This window comes from Psittacula echo (genome assembly GCF_963264785.1).
Source record: "Psittacula echo genome assembly, chromosome: 8".
NCBI lineage: Eukaryota > Metazoa > Chordata > Aves > Psittaciformes > Psittacidae > Psittacula > Psittacula echo.
In genome coordinates this window covers 1,040,328-1,055,838 of record NC_137744.1, presented here as the reverse complement: position 1 = coordinate 1,055,838, position 15,511 = coordinate 1,040,328, and positions in this window count along the sequence as shown.

The following is a 15,511-nucleotide window of genomic DNA, read 5'->3' as shown; positions in this document are numbered from 1 at the left end:
TTCTCTTAGGGCTTCTGAAGCCCTGCTGGAGCTGGAGGAATGCTTAAATCCTTCACCTTCCCAATGAGCCTTGTCCTGCCTTGGCTGCGGGTGCTCAAGGTCCCCATCTCAGAGCCGGGGGGGAGGCTTCCCCTGCTGCTGATGGGTGATGCTGCTTTAGCAGCGCTGAGCCCTGGTGCTCTCACCTCCTGCCCTGGCGTCACTCGAGGCTCTAAAATAAGATCACAGAAGGGTCACAGACCCTCCCCCTCTTCCCCAGGTCCCACCACCAGCAGTTGTAGCAGCCCCTGAGCTGAGGCAGGAAGAAAAGCTGGGCCCACAACGAACCCCTGCGCTGCACCAGGGCCCGAGGAAGAGTCGCCAGCTTCCTCCCTGGCTGAGCTGACAGCCCTGGCACCGAGCAGAGGTGTGGTGACCATCAGCCCGAGCTTCAGCTCCTCTGCTGTGACCCAGAGATGCTGTCGTCCGGCCGGCACTGATGGAGCCTCGGCTCCATTCTGCTGCTCCTTGGTGAGTCTGGGCTGGGCTGGGGATCCCATGGGATGGGCTGTGCTGCCGGGAGCAGCCCAGCGGAGGGGTGACACTGGTGGGGCTCCTTGGCTGGGTGACAGCGACAGCTCAGTGGTGACCCCAAGACTGCCATTCCCATGAGGTTTGCCCTTGGGGACCTGCCCTGGCTTCAGTCCCAGCAGGGTCATGGTGGCAGCGCCTGCTCCATCCACTGGTAGATGAAGAGCAGGAGCGGGGTTTGCTTTTGCCTTCCCACTTCCTGTTGGAGCACAAGGACTGAGAGCTCCTTCACGTGTAGGCGGCCAGAGGGACAAACCTGGCTGTGGAACGGTGCAGTGCAGTGCAGTGCCAGGGGACAGATAACACTGAGAGTTGAATGATCAGAGCTTGTGTCTCAGCCCTCTCTGGGGCACTGCCATGGTTCACAGCCAGCTCCCTGGAGAGGCAGACCCCTTTGCTGCCAGAGCTTGGGTCCCCTATAAAGCATCGAACCACAGGGTGGTTTGTGTTGGAAGGGACCTTCAAGCTCCTTCAGCTCCAACCCCTGCCACAGGCAGGGACACCTTCCACTGGAGCAGCTTGCTCCAACCCCTGTGTCCAGCCTGGCCTTGAACACTGCCAGGGATGGGGCAGCCACAGCTTCTCTGGGCACCCTGTGCCAGCGCCTCAGCACCCTCACAGGGAAGAGCTTCTGCCTAAGAGCTCATCCCTCTCTGCTTCCCGGTCTCATGAATTTGTGTGAAGCACTTCCTCCAGGCTGGGTGTACCTGATGGGCTGAGCCGGTTTTGCATCCATGGGGTGCTGGCACCAGTGTTCCCCCACCACTATGGTGGGTAAAGCCATTACGCAGCTGCTGCCTCTGCCAGCTCTTTGTTGCATGCAGATGGTCAGCAGCTCTGGACCCCTCCTGATCCCAATACGACCTCTGGAGAAGTCCCACCTTTGGTGTTTTCTTTGTACTTCTCTAGGCCTTGCATGTGGAGGAGTCTCACGTGGAAAGCATGGAGGTGGAGGATGTGGTGAGCATTTGCATCCGAATTGGAGGCAGTGTTGACCAGCCGCAGCTGAGGGTGACACCAGAGGTCATGTATGCACCCATCAAGGCATCCTGATCCACCAGACCCAGGCACTGGACCTCCCACCTCCTGCTGTGACTGTGGAAGCTGCCTCGAGCAGGAGCCTTGCAGAGCATCCTTGTGCCTCCAAGCAGAGAGGATGTCTTTGTTGCTTATGCTGCACCCCCAGGGCTCCCCCTCCAGCAGCTACACATGCTGAGCCTTGGCTGGAAAGGATTTGGAGCAACAGGAATGCATTAGTTTGCCTGGAAAGTCCCTCTCGAATTTGAAGGATGAGCTGGTTTCAGCTTCTCCTTGAGACTTCCTGGGAATACAGAGTCACCCAAAGGAAAAGAAAGATGCTGAAGGCAAATCAATGGGAGCTTGCGGCCACAGACTCCCCTTAGTTACAGGGTAACAGAGAACATTACATGGATTTTAATCATGAGTCCCGGGTTCACTACCCCAAGCCTTGTCATTAAAAGAATATATGAAGATCCTTTGTCCTGAGAAGTTGTCTGTATTTTTGTAAGTATGTGAGTAATTGCTGAGTAATGCAGTTTGCTTGAGTTCACAATCCCGGGGCAACAGTTCCTGTGTTGTTCTGAAATGTCCCCATTGTAGCACAAGCAGATGGGGCTTTCTGTGCAGTGGAGTTCCTGGCACATAATGCCACTTGCTCAGAAGGGTGGGATGCACGTGTGGAAGGCAGCTGAGCCACGTAATTCCACTTTAAAGGGCTGCATCTCCCTCAGCAGCACCAGGATTTTCAGGCATCTTTAAAAATGCAGGGAGGGCACACATGGAGTTTTGTTTCCCTCTGGCTTTCAGGGAAAGCCAGGCACTATGTACCCTGCATGCTATGGAAGGGTGAGAGCCTTGGGCATCTCCTGACCACAGCTGCTCTTGGCACATGCTGTGATGGAGAGGGCTGATGGGCACAGGTTACTGCTGGGGAGGTCCCAGCTGGACACAAGAGGAACGTGTTTCACCATGAGAACTATCAGCCATTGAATCACCTCCCATGGAAGAGGTGAGAGGAGCCGAGGCTGCCCCATGTGCTCCACAGCGCTCCCTGGTCCCTCCTGCTTCCACCTTCTCTTCTCCACTTCTCTGCCCAGCCCCCCGGCTCCCACCACAGAAGATGTCGCCTTCACCTACACTGTGCCCCCCACCTGTGTGTTTAACCCAGGCTGCAGCCATACCAGCTGCCTCTGCTCTGTCACTTCCTTCTCTGAGCAGCTCCTTGCAGGGCTTGCCCTGCCCTGGCCCTTTTTTGCTCTTTGGAGCTCTTAAAAGTCAGTGTGGCTTTCCTTGTGGCTGCAAATGGCTCGGTGCTGGTGGAGATCAGGCCCTCTCTGGCTGCATCTCAAAGCAATCTCCCTCTCTGGAGAACTGTAGCTTTGTATCTGAGACCTCAAGTGTCACCCTGGTTCTCTCATGGCCTTGCTGCTTGTCATTGTTTATTCCTCCCCATTCATCCATCCGTCCATCCCAGGTGCCTGAGTATCATCCTTTGAAGCTAGTGCTGAATGGGGGGGAGACCCGGAGACAAAGGACGTGGTCAAGGCACCCCATGTCTTCACCTCGGCTTTTACCAGCGAGACTGGCCTTCAGAGAGCACCCACAGCATGGAGAGCTCCCTCAGTAGGACGGGATCAGGTCAGGATCAGCAGAGGACATGCCAGTGGGCCCTGAGGGGATGTGCCCCTCGGTGCTGAGGGAGCTGACAGCACCGTGAGACCGCTCCTGGTAACCTCTGAAAGGAGGTGGGAGACACTCAGGGGCTGCAGCAGCGTGGGAGGGGGAAGAGAGAAGGGCTCACGCTCATCAGCTTCACATCTGCTGATGGTCACCTGCTCCTCTCACCTCTCCCCAACCACAAGAAGCTGCTGGCCCCAAGCAGCAGGCGAGCAAACGCTTTCTGGCAGCTGCTGTGAGCAGGTTGGTGCTGCTTTATCTGTTGTTGGTTGGGCTCTCCCAGCCCCTCAGAAGGTGCAACACAAGAGCCAGGAAAGCTTTTAATGTACTTGTGAGAGGAGTTAACCACGAGCAGGAACCTGCCCTGGTCTGGCTTGTAGCTCTTCTGAGATGAAGAGGGAACATGGTCTTAGAGTTTCCTTCCAGCAGCCTGGAAGGATTAATGTGGCCGGAGCGGCCTGACTGACAGAAACTGCTCCTTGGAGCAGTCAAATTAAGAGGGGGACATGGGTGATGGCAACATGGGAGGTGGGCAGCGCTCATCTACGCCAGCTCATCCTGCCTGCAAGCAAGTGAACGATGAGCCTGGAGAGCCAAAGCTTCACCCTTCAGTGTCTTTCTGAAGACACCTCTGAGTGAATGCTTACCCTGAACGTTGCTGTTGCCCGGTGGTGCATCCATTGCTGCTGCCAAGGGATACCCAAGAAATGTGCTACTTCCAGGGAGGGGACAGGGCTGTTCCTTTTCACATGTCCTGCTCGTGTGCCCAACTTCCAGTTGCTTTTAACTCAGTTACTGCATGCAGAACGTGACATGTGATATGACCCTGCAAGAACCTGGCACTGCACTGAGGAACCACGTGCATGGGAATAGAGAACCTGCTGGGCACGGGGAAGAGAGGTTAAAACAGAAATGAGAGTGCCCAGCTGGCCACAGCCAAGGGGAGAGGCAGGGTCTGAGTGGAGCATCCTCCCCTTTAACACCAACCCCTCTTCCAAAAAAGTGTTGCCCTCTTTGTACTGGGCCAATTGCAAGCTCCACTCACCTTAAAGGTCATTGTCCTTCCACCAGTGACTGCCTCAGGCCAAGCAGCCTGGCCAGGGACCAGGAACCTACTGAGACACAGACGTGGCAGGTTACAGCATGAGGATCACCAGACCTCAGAGCTGGTGTGAGAGGTGTGGATGGGTTTCACCGGGGCCGAGGTGGGGAAATGACAACCAACCAAACTTCTCAGGCACCCACAGGGAGCATTGGGGACCTCTTGCAAAGCCAATAGCTAAGACCGAGCTTGGCAATACCAGCTAAAGCTGCGACTGGCTGGGTAATGGTGTCAGGACAAGGGGAATGGCTTGAACCTGCCAGAGGGGAGACTGAGATGAGCTCTGAGGCAGAAGCTCTTCCCTGTGAGGGTGCTGAGGCGCTGGCACAGGGTGCCCAGAGAAGCTGTGGCTGCCCCATCCCTGGCAGTGTTCAAGGCCAGGTTGGACACAGGGGCTTGGAGCAAGCTGCTCCAGTGGAAGGTGTCACTGCCCATGGCAAGGGCTGGAACTGGAGGAGCTTTAAGGTCCCTTCCAGTCCAAACCAGGCTGGGATTCTGTGCTTTCTCATGCCACGGGTGCTCATTTGACCTCAGGGCAGGGCAGTGATCGGGGACATCACCTGTAATCTCTATTGCTGCAAGAACTGGAATAGGCACCTCTCCTGGAAGCAGGTGGGTTATTCTCCTTGCTTTGGCCTCGTCAATCAAGCTCAGCATTTCCTTCAGCGGGGGCTGCTCCCAGGGCTTCCCTGATCAATAGGGAGAGCCTTGGGATCTGCTCACCGGGAGCTGCGGCTCCCCGTTGCCGTGTATCACAGTATCACAGTATGTTAGAGATTGGAAGGGACCTCAAAAGATCATCTAGTCCAATCCCCCTGCCAGAGCAGGAACACCTAGATAAGGTTACACAGGAATGTGTCCAGGCGGGTTTTGAATGTCTCCAGAGAAGGAGACTCCACAACCTCCCTGGGCAGCCTGTTCCAGTGTTCTGTCACCCTCACTGAGAAGAAGTTTCTTCTCAAGTTTAAGTGGAACCTGTTGTGTTCCAGTTTGTACCCATTACCCCTTGTCCTATCATTGTTTGCCACTGAGAAGAGCCTGGCTCCATCCTCATGACACTCCCCCTTTATATATTTATATACACTAATAAGGTACCCCCGCAGTCTCCTCTTCTCCAAACTATAGAGACCCAGCTCCCTCAGCCTTTCCTCATAAGGGAGATGCTCCACTCCCTTAATCATCTTTGTCGCCCTGCGCTGGACTCTCTCCAGCAGGTCCCTGTCCTTCTTGAACTGAGGGGCCCAGAACTGGACACAATATTCCAGATGCGGTCTCACCAGGGCAGAGTAGAGGGGAAGGAGGACATCTCTCGACCTACTGACCACCCCCCTTCTAATACACCCTAGGATGCCATTGGCCTTCTTGGCTTGTGGGCAGGGATCAGGCAGCTCTGCTTTCCCACTTGCAGCAGCATCAGAGGACGCAGGGGCAAGAGCCGGGAGCTGCCACTGGGAAGGCTCCGGGAAGAGTCCCCAGGCAGAGGAACGGGAGAGGAGGCGGCAGGGGAGGAGAGGAGCAGTCGTCAGGAAAACAGGCTGGGATTACCTCCAGCGCTGCATCAGGAGCACCGGACCTCCTCTCCCGGTACAGCCTGAGCTGTTCTCACAGCGGGCACTCCTGAAGGGCTGTTGGGAAAGCAGGGCAGTTCTGAGCCATGTTTCCCTGGCAGATGCTGACGTGTCATCCCACGGAGCTGCTGGGGGCCGGCTGGGTGCTCCTTGCAGGTAAGCAGTCCGCAGGCTGGGCTGGGTGCTGATGCTGTCTGCGTCCAGATCCTTGCCTGGTGCAAGCCCACGGAGAGCCTGAGGCTTCAGCAGAGCTTTGCAGATGAGCAGGGGGATGTGCGGTCAATAGGAGGCTTTTTAGAGGGGGCAAATGCTTCACCTGAAAGGGAAGGATGTCTGCTTCACTGTGCAAAGACAGAGAAGGCAGAAGCAGCCCAAGAACCAAGTGCAGTGCCAAGGCTAGAAGCCTGCTGCAGATTTATGCTGGGGCTGATGTATGTAATAACACAACATTTATTGCAGTTTTACTTATGTGAGAAGCCTCAGTGTGGGCCTTATATACGCAGTGGCTGCCTTGAAGTGCACAGGCACAAAGAGTTTTCAGGGTGAGCATCTAAAAGAGAAAAGAAGCCTGTTAGAATGTACATAGATTTCCGATGCTGTGGTGTTAGTGAGCTCCAAGTGCCTATTGGATGAGCTTCGGATATTGCAGTTGTGAAAGCTGCCTGCCATGAAGTGTTTCCTCTTCCCTTCTGCTGGTGCCGCATGTTCTGTATGAAGAGTGTTTTCCTAGAGTGAGGGGACCTTTAGCCATGAGGCTGTTTCTTCCTCTCAGGCTGGGTAACAGCGGGTAGCGGCAGGAGCCGTCTCTCGATGCTGTGGGGATGAGAGATGGAAGGCATCAGGTGAGCTGGATTCACTGGTTCCTTTCCCACCTGCAGAGCTGCCGGGAGCAGCAGCAGGACGCAGGGGCCGCTCTCGGGCTGTCTGCACGGGCAGCAAACACTCGTGAGCATCCACTGATGAGGCGGAAACGGGGGCACCGGGAAGCAAACAGGGTGTGTGGGGAGCCAGGGCGCCGTGCCCCAGCGGCCCAGCGTCCCAGCGCTGCTGGAGCCTGTGTCCCGGCGGGAAGGCTGGCTGCGGGGTTGGGGCTGGGGCTGGGACGGGCTGATGCTGGTCCCTGTCTCTGTGAGCCTCGGAGCTGATGCTCCCGTGGAGCAGTTACACGGAAGAGGAGGAGCTTTAGGAGAAATCCTGGCACTCCAACAGAGCAGCCCCCCAGGAGCACCAGGAACATTGCTAGCAAGTAGCTGGACCACTGCCTGTGCAGATAAACACCTTTCCTTCTGCTTCCTCTGCTTGGGGCTGGCTCCTTGCTTTAAACCCTTTACATTCACCCTTTAAAACATGCATGTTTTTAAAACTCCGCTTCCCAAACCAGAGCTTTAGTTGTGATTCTGCCTGGCGTTTCTAGAAAGCTCTGGTTTTTTGGTGTTTTTTTTTTTTTTTGGGGGGGGGGCAAGAAACGAAGTGGGGGACACTATGACTTACCCTCCTCCTGAAGTCCCCAGGTGCCTCTTAGAGCCCAAGTCACGACAAGCCCAGAAATCACCCTGTGATGTGGGGGAGGCAGCTCTTCTGGGAGTGGATGGACACCTTCAGCCTCAAAGAGGCTGGGGATTGGGAATGAACCATGGAAACTAGGCCAGAATTAGAAAATTTGTTTTTGGCATGGACTGGGAGGGAACTCCACCTAAAACACACACAAAAGTGGAGTAGAACAAGCTTATAGCGCTGCAAGCAGAGAGCTCCAAGCATCCTGGGCTGTGTTTCGGCATCTGTATGTGCTCCAGCTGGAATGTTTCCCTGCCTGGAAGTGTGATGGGAGATGGCTTTGTGAGAGGCTGTGACCAAGCAGTCCAGGTACCACGTGTGTGCCCCTGGCATCCGGGTACCAAAGCCTCTCCTCAGCCATGCCAACCTGCTCCATCTCCCCGGCTCATCTTCTCTTCTCCCGCACTCCAGGGCTGCTGGTGCCTTTGCAACAGGCTGCAGAAGTCTTGGAACCCTTCCAGAGTAAAGGTGCTGCTGTGGGATCACCAGTGCTGCTTCCTGGGCTGGGTAACATCACACAGGTCTACTCCATGCAGTGGGAATACCTCAATGGCACCAGCTCCCACACCATCCTGCAGTACTACAGGGGGTCCCACAGCCCAGCCATCCACGTGCCCTACGCAGGACGAGCTGTTTTCCGTCCATCCAATGGATCCCTCCTGCTAGAGGGTGTCCAGGAAAGTGACAGTGGCATCTACAAAGCGACTGTCAACATGGGAGACAGGGAGAGCCTGAAAATGCTGCTGGAAGTCCTCAGTAAGTGGTGAGCATGGGAGGAAAGACCAGGGTAATGGGTGCAAGCAGGGCAGGGGCGTTACCTAGAATCATAGAATAGTTAGGGTTGGAAAGGACCTTAAGATCATCCAGTTCCAACCCCCCTGCCATGGGCAGGGACAGCTCACACTAAACCATGCCACCCAAGGCTCTGTTTAACCTGGCCTTGAACACCGCCAGGGATGGAGCATTCACAACCTCCCTGGGCAACCCATTCCAGTGCCTCACCACCCTCACAGTAAAGAATTTCTTCCTTAGATCCAATCTAAACTTCCCCTGTTTAAGTTTGAACCTGTTACCCCTTGTCCTGTCACTACAGTCCCTGATGAACAGTCCATTCCCAGCATCCTTGTAGGCTCCCTTCAGATACTGGAAGGCTGCTCTGAGGTCTCCACGCAGCCTTCTCTTCTCCAGGCTGAACAGCCCCAAATTTCTCAGCCTATCTCCATACAGGAGGTGCTCCAGCCCCTGATCATCCTCGTGGCCTCCTCTGGACTTGTTCCAACAGTTCCATGTCCTTTTTATGTTGAGGACACCAGAACTGCACACAATGCTCCAAGTGAGGTCTCACGAGAGCAGAGTAGAGGGGCAGGATCACCTCCTTCGACCTGCTGGTCACGCTCCTCTTGATGCAGCCCAGGATACGGTTGCTTTCTGGGCTGCGAGCGCACACTGCAGCCGGCTCATGTTCATTTTCTCATCAACCAGCACCCCCAAGTCCTTCTCCTTGGGCTGCTCTGAATCTCTTCTCTGCCCAACCTGTAGCTGTGCCTGGGATTGCTGCGACCCAGGTGTAGGACCTTGCACTTGGCATGGTTAAACTTCATAAGGTTGGCATCAGCCCACCTCACAAGCATTTCAAGGTCCCTCTGGATGGCATCCCTTCCCTCCGGCGTATCAACCAAACCACACAGCTTGGTGTCATCGGCAAACTTGCTGAGGGTGCACTCAATCCCACTGTCCATGTCACCGACAAAGATGTTGAACAAGACCGGTCCCAACGCCCATCCCTGAGGGACACCACTCGTTACCAGTCTCCAGCCGGACACTGAGCCATTGACCACAACTCTTTGCAGCCATCCAGACAGTTCTTTAGCCACCGAGTGGTCCACCCATCAAATTGATGTCTCTCCAATTTAGAGACAAGGATGTCGCGTGGGACATGAATGCTTTGCACAAGTCCAGGTAGATGACATCAACTGCTCTGCCCCTGTCCCTCAGTTCTGTAGCCCCATCATAGAAGGCCACCAAATTGGTCAGGCAGGATTTCCCCTTAGTGAAGCCATGCTGGCTGTCACCAAGCACCTTGTTGTTTTTCATGTGCCTTAGCATGCCTTCCAGGAGAATCTGCTCCAAGAGTTTGCCAGGCACAGAGGTGAGACTGACTGCTCTGTAATCCCCTGGGTCATCCATTTTCCCCTTCTTGAAAATGGGGGTTATATTGCCCTTCTTCCAGTCGTTGGGAACTTCACCTGACTGCCATGATTTTTCAAATACGATGGACGAACTGATACCTGACTGTTTATGGACTATCAGCCTGTCATGCATGGAGACATCACCAGGGAGACTCTGGGAAGAGGTTCCCAACATGTCCTAGGGGAGCAGATTTGGTGATGCTGCCCAAGGAGACCTTCCAGGCTGTGACAGAGGGCTGGGCTCCATCCTGGAAACACAATTCCCGCCCTTTCTTTCTATTCTCAGTGCAAGGAGGGAGGGACTTGGGGGGTGCTGTGTGTCAGTGCCTGCTGCAGAGGGTACCTCCAGCACTTCTGGAGGGCAGACCAGGATGAGCCCATGGAGCTTTATGGAGAAGACAGGACAAAGTCCTCGGCCTCAGGCCGCGCTGTCTGATGGTCTGTTTGCAAACTGCAGGTGCCAGATGCTGCTGCAGAGATAAGAGCAGACTTGAAGTAACACAGAAGTTCCTCCTCGATATCACTCCCAGCAATTTCTTTCATTTACTTTGGCATTATCCCTTCACTGCTGTCATAATGCTGCTGCCATAATGCTACCACAGCCCTTCACCACCCACTTCTTCCAACCACACATAAATTGGAATGGGATCAGCATCTTTTTCCTGTTTTTTTTTTTTGCCCTCATTTCCTGACGTGTTTTAAAATGCCCTTTATTTACCCAGATGCAATAAAAGCAATGACTCAGCTAGCAATAAACCAGCCCAAACCCATGAGCATGGCAGCCCCAGGGGCTCCCAAGGAAAATGCACCCGTGGCTGCACTGCTGCAGGCACACGGATGCTGCGGTGACAATCGCAGCCCATCACCGATGCTCCAGGTGATGTCTGAGAGAGGTTCTGGTATTCCTGTCCCCTTCCCAGAGCCCGTGTCTCGCCCCCAGCTCCGGAGCAGTGCTCTCATGGCCCAGGCCACCGGCGAGGTGCTGTGTGAGGTGGCAGAGGGGAGGGTGGACACCATCACCTGGAAGAAGGACGGGCAGCCCCTGCCCCCGGACAGAGGCTTCCTCCTCTCCAGCAGCCGCAGCGTTCTGTACCTGAGGTCGGCGGGGAAATCGGACTGCAGCTCCTACTCCTGCAACGCCAGCAACAGGATAAGCTGGGAAGAAACCTCCCTGAACATCATGGTTACAGGTGATGGCTGCTGTGGTTTCGCCTCCCATCACTCTTCCTTCTCTCACCCTTCCCTGGGGATCCCTGGGTGGTTTCATCCCATGCCTCTGCCTCCACCCCCCAAGGTTCAGCTGCCCTCTCATGAGGTTGTGCCCCACGTGCTGTTAACAGGAGCTCCCCATGGTAGGATGATCAGCAGCAATTCCCAGTCCCTGATCCCACCAAAGCACAATCCTTGGCAGCACGGATGGCAGGAGATTGGCTGCTCCCTCTCAGAGAAGGTCCCAGGTTGATGGCCCTTGGCCAAGGTGATGGTGAGCAGAACATGGGGTGTGAGGGGGGGTGGCCAAGAAAGCCTGTGGGCAACACTTGTCCCAGGTTGGACATTCCATGGATCACAGCCTGCAGCACAAAGCGCTGATTCGACACCAGGTGGCAAATGAATTGAATGTGTCCTGGTGACAGAGAAGCCCCATGGCCCACCAGAGCCACCCTTGCTGGGCCCAGCGATGGTTGCAGTCCCAACTCCTCGGGTTTGTGTTTTCCAGGTCTCTCCCCTCCCTTGCAGGATGTGCTGAGGATCGCGGTGGTTGCTGTGGTCTTTGCTGCTGCCTCAGCATGGGGACTGATCATTCCCGTCTGCCAGTCTGAAAAGCTCCGGATAAGTGAGTCCAGTCAGGGCAACTGAACCCTCATGTGGTTTGTGTTGGAAGGGACCTTCAAGCTCATCCAGTTCCAATCCCCTGCCATGGGCAGGGACACCTTCCACTGGAGCAGCTTGCTCCAAGCCCCTGTGTCCAACCTGGCTTTGAACACTGCCAGGGATGGGGCAGCCACAGCTTCTCTGGGCACCCTGTGCCAGCGCCTCAGCACCCTCACAGGGAAGAAGCCCTTCACCGCAGCCCTTTGGATTTCAGCCATGCTGTGGGTGCCTTTGGGCTCAGCCAGCTTTCTGAGGGAATGCCCGTGGGGCACCACAACCTCATGGACCTCAGGCAACTTCTCTTTGTCCAAGCCAAAACCATCCTGAGATACAGTGGAACCAGTATCGCACCCACAGCCATTTGTAGGGTCTTGTTCTGTCTTTGGGCCATGCAAGGTTTGGCACAGAGAGAGGCCACCGCAGCCCTCGCTTCTGCCAGGAGTGTGGGGCACCAGAGCCCCTGGCTCCAGAGACGCTCAACACCTTCCTCCTCCTCTCCCTTCCAGGTCCTTTGAAATGTCCCAGCGCAGCAGCAAGGATGCTCTTTCCACCCATTAGAGGTGGGTCTGGGTGTTTCTCACTTGGCTGAGTCAACCCCATCTTCCTCCCAGGTTTAATAGGCTCTCAGTTTCAGTGGATTTCAGCCTCTGGGATGCCTGCAATAAATGGCAATGAAATGAACTCATTTCTGCCTTTTGTTTTGAATAACACACAACCAGGGGAGGCCAATTGCACTTTTCTCCCTTTCTTTCTCTTTAAAAGCAGCCCCTAAGTAGAGAAGAGCCATCAGGAATAGGTGCAGGACTCACCCGACCCTTCCCACTTTTCTCCCTGCTCCCCGGTGCAGATAATTTCAGTGCATGGGGGTTTTTTTGGGAGGGTGTTGGGGAGTGTCAGGTTCTTTCCCCCTGAATCCACAGGCCTATGTGCTGCATGCCCCCATTAGCACAGGGCAGCATCCCCAGGGGACTGCTGTCCTCCAGATATGAGGCTGGGGGGATGGGGGGGCAGCAGCTGATTTGAGCCTTCTCTTTAACCATGCAAATCCCCCTGGGCAGCCCTGGCCTGTGCTGGGTGCTCTGGCATCATCTCCTGCCAGGAGGGGCTCTGCAGTGGAGGGGAATTGCGGTGCCAGGGGGGGTAGGGTTTGGATGCTGCCTGTGGCTGGGTGGGGAGGGCTCACTCTTTGGGCTCAGCAGGAAACTGAAACCTTATGAACTCTATTGTGGTCCTTGTTTTTTTTCCTGTCTGAAAAGGCAGAGCCACATCCACACCCCAGCGCTGCCTCCCTGCGCACCGAGAGAAGCATTACTGCTGGGTGCCAAAAAGGGCCGACATGGGCTCAGTCAGCACCTCAGCACCACACAGCCATTTGCTCACCCCTTCATGTTCCTTGCCCGCTTCTGATAAGAAAAGTCCGATAAATAAAGTATAAGACTACTACTAACGATAAGGGAAATAACAGGAGGAGAGAATACAAAACTAAAAGGGCAAAGGAAAAAAACAATCCAAACAAGTGATGCACAGTACAACTACTCAGCACCCGCCGACCCATACCCAGCCCGACCCAAGCAGCAGTTAGTCCCTTACAGGTAATTCCCCCCAGTTTCTATACTGGGCATGATGTGCTGTGGTATGGAATATCCCTTTGGCTAATTTGGGTCAGGTGTCCTGTCTCTGCTCCCTCCTGGCTTCTTGGGCCCCTCCTGGCTGGCAGAGCATGAGACTGAAAAGTCCTTGATCAGGATAAGGGCTAATGAGCAGCAACTGTGTGTTATCAGTGTTATCTGTGTTATCAGACTGAAGCCCAAACAAAGCACTGCACCAGATACAAGGAAAGAGAAAAAAATAACTGTTTCAGCTGAACCCAGGAGCCAGAGGTCCAGAGGATGGGGATGGGCTGGAGATGCTTCCTAGAGCTGAACTGTGTCTCATGGAGTGGAAAGCTGAAGGTCCAGGTGGCTGCAGCAGCAGGTGCAGAGGGAGCATCTCTGTGGGTGGTGGTCCCATTGCTGAGGCTGCGGGTGAGCCACGGGACAGAAACGGGATCACCGCAGCTTCCCGAGTGAAGCCAGCGGAGGGAGCGCGGAGGCTGCAGGGGGCATGGAGCAGGGTGGTCCCTTCACACACACGGCGGGAGCCAGACGCAGGCTCCCCGCCCGCTTCCGCTCGCCGCAGAAGCGGCGGCACAGTCCGGGCGCTGCAGTCAGTGTTGTGCCGTGTGGCAGGGGTTGGCTCCGGGCTGCAGGCCCAGGGGAGGAGGGGCCGGTGGCCGGTGGGGTGGTGGAAACAGCGGCTGCACCTGTGGGGCTGGATATTGGACCCGTGGGGCCGGGGACTGGGGCGGTGGGGATGGGAACTGCAGCGATAGGGATGCCGACTGACGCAGTGGGCACCGAGGGATCTCCCCCTCACCCCCCTGCTCCCTGCCAGGAGCTGCTCTCTGCTGCCCAGGCACAGCTTCCCCCTCCTACCCCGTCCCAGAAACATGAACTCAAAGGCAGGCAGACAGAGTCATCGTAGGCCCTCAAGGTACTGTTCACACAGCTCCTAAAGAGCCCCCATTCTCCCCTCCCCAGCCCTTGGGCGGGGTAGCCTTTGCACGTGTAGTTTGGGGTACTCAGTCCCAGGGCTCTGGTGAGCTCCATTCACCCTTTACTGCAGGATGGGGAGAGCATCAGGCAAGGCCAGGGCGAGGTCACAGAAGCCTCTGAATTAGCTCCTTATTGGTCTATGAGGAAGGTGGTTTTCTTGGTTTGCTCATTTATCCCTGACAGTTCAGGGCCAGGTTGGATGGGGCTTGGAGCAAGCTGCTCTAGTGGAAGGTGTCCCTGCCTGTGGCAGGGGTTGGAGCTTGGAGGAGCTTTAAGGTCCCTTTCAACCCAAACCATTCTATGGTTCTATCATGATTCTACAGCTGTGATGGTTTCCCCAAGCTGTTCTCCAAGCAACCTTTTTGCTCAGCCTGTGCTGCTGGTGGAGATGCCAGTGCTGTGGGGACATGTGCAGAAGGTTGGGGGTTCCCCCATCGCTGCACCAAGCAGCCTTCACCTTTCCCAATCCCTGTGTAGCAGATGCCAACGGTGAACCCCTGTGAAGCAGATGCCTTTCACGCTGTCTTTCAGAGACCCAGCCACAGCAAGATGTGTCTGGAGCAGCCACAGCAAGAGCCCCTCAGTGCAGAGAGCGTTCATCCCTTATGCTGGTCTGAAGGAGCTTTCAGGGCTTCACCATGTTACCCTGCCTGCTGGTGGACATCATGTGCTGTGAGTATGAAAAGGGACTTGTGTGGGGCTTGCACTGGCCATGCACCAACTTGGAGAGCTCATCCTTGCAGCATTCCTGTGCTTTCCTTCCCTCCCTGCTCCATCCAGGCTGTGGCAGTGCTGGTGAAGGTTTCTCCTTTGGGGAGCCATCCTGGTGAGTGCCTCCTTCCTCCAGTGCCGTACCTGGGTACCACCACCTCTTAAAGCAGCTTTCATCCACTTCATCCTTAAGGATTGCTCCCTGTGAGTCTGTTCTCTGCTCTCAGACCTTGCCTTGAGCTTCTTCACCTCCTCTCCGTCATCTTCCCTCTTTGCTTAGACTAGTTTTCCTTTTGGTTTCTGCTCTTTTCGCTTGTTTACTCTTCAGGAACCAGCACAGCCTTTTTTAACATGCTAAAAATATCTCCAAGGTGACGGTTCTGTCAGATTTAGGGGCTGGAAATATTAGATGTGACTTTCCTCTTGGTAAGTCCTTTTCTGCCAGTGGGGCTACAACAGGGTTCTCATGCCTGGGTTTTGTACAGCGCATTTCAGGGTTGCACTTGCAGCCTGGCCCTGATGCATAAGGTCACTGGGCATGTAGCTAAGTGGGAGCAGCAGCTTTGCAGGGTTTAACCTCTTCTCGAGGAGGGGGGTGGGACACACAGGCTGACTATGCCTGCTGGTTCTAGCAGTGTTCAGACAGGTCAGCTC